Source organism: Pterocles gutturalis, unplaced genomic scaffold (assembly GCF_000699245.1).
Source record: "Pterocles gutturalis isolate BGI_N339 unplaced genomic scaffold, ASM69924v1 scaffold10046, whole genome shotgun sequence".
Lineage (NCBI taxonomy): Eukaryota > Metazoa > Chordata > Aves > Pterocliformes > Pteroclidae > Pterocles > Pterocles gutturalis.
This window is the reverse complement of record NW_010103035.1, coordinates 1,735-2,074: the sequence shown is the minus strand read 5'-3', so window position 1 is coordinate 2,074 and position 340 is coordinate 1,735.

Below are 340 nucleotides of genomic sequence, written 5' to 3'. Positions count from 1 at the left end.
CGGCACAGGGGGGCCAGCGGTTTTGGGGCCATGCCCGTGCTTGCCCTGGGTCTCCAGCTCACCAATGCCCAGGGAGAGCGCATCTGTCCTGTTTCCACCTCCGCACACCAGTCAGACAAGGTGATGGTGTGGAGAGCATCTCTGCCTGCATCCCACCTCGTTGCCTGCTCACTGGTCCCCAGTATCCCCAGTGCACCCAGTCCCTGAGCACACTTGGGGTGGGGGGCTGCAGGGTGCGAGGTGGGAGACGTTTCCCCATCACCAAGCATTGGGGGGGCTTGGGCAAGAGGGACAGAAGGAGGAAGAGGAGGATGGAGAGGCAGAGGGCTGGGGGGATGGG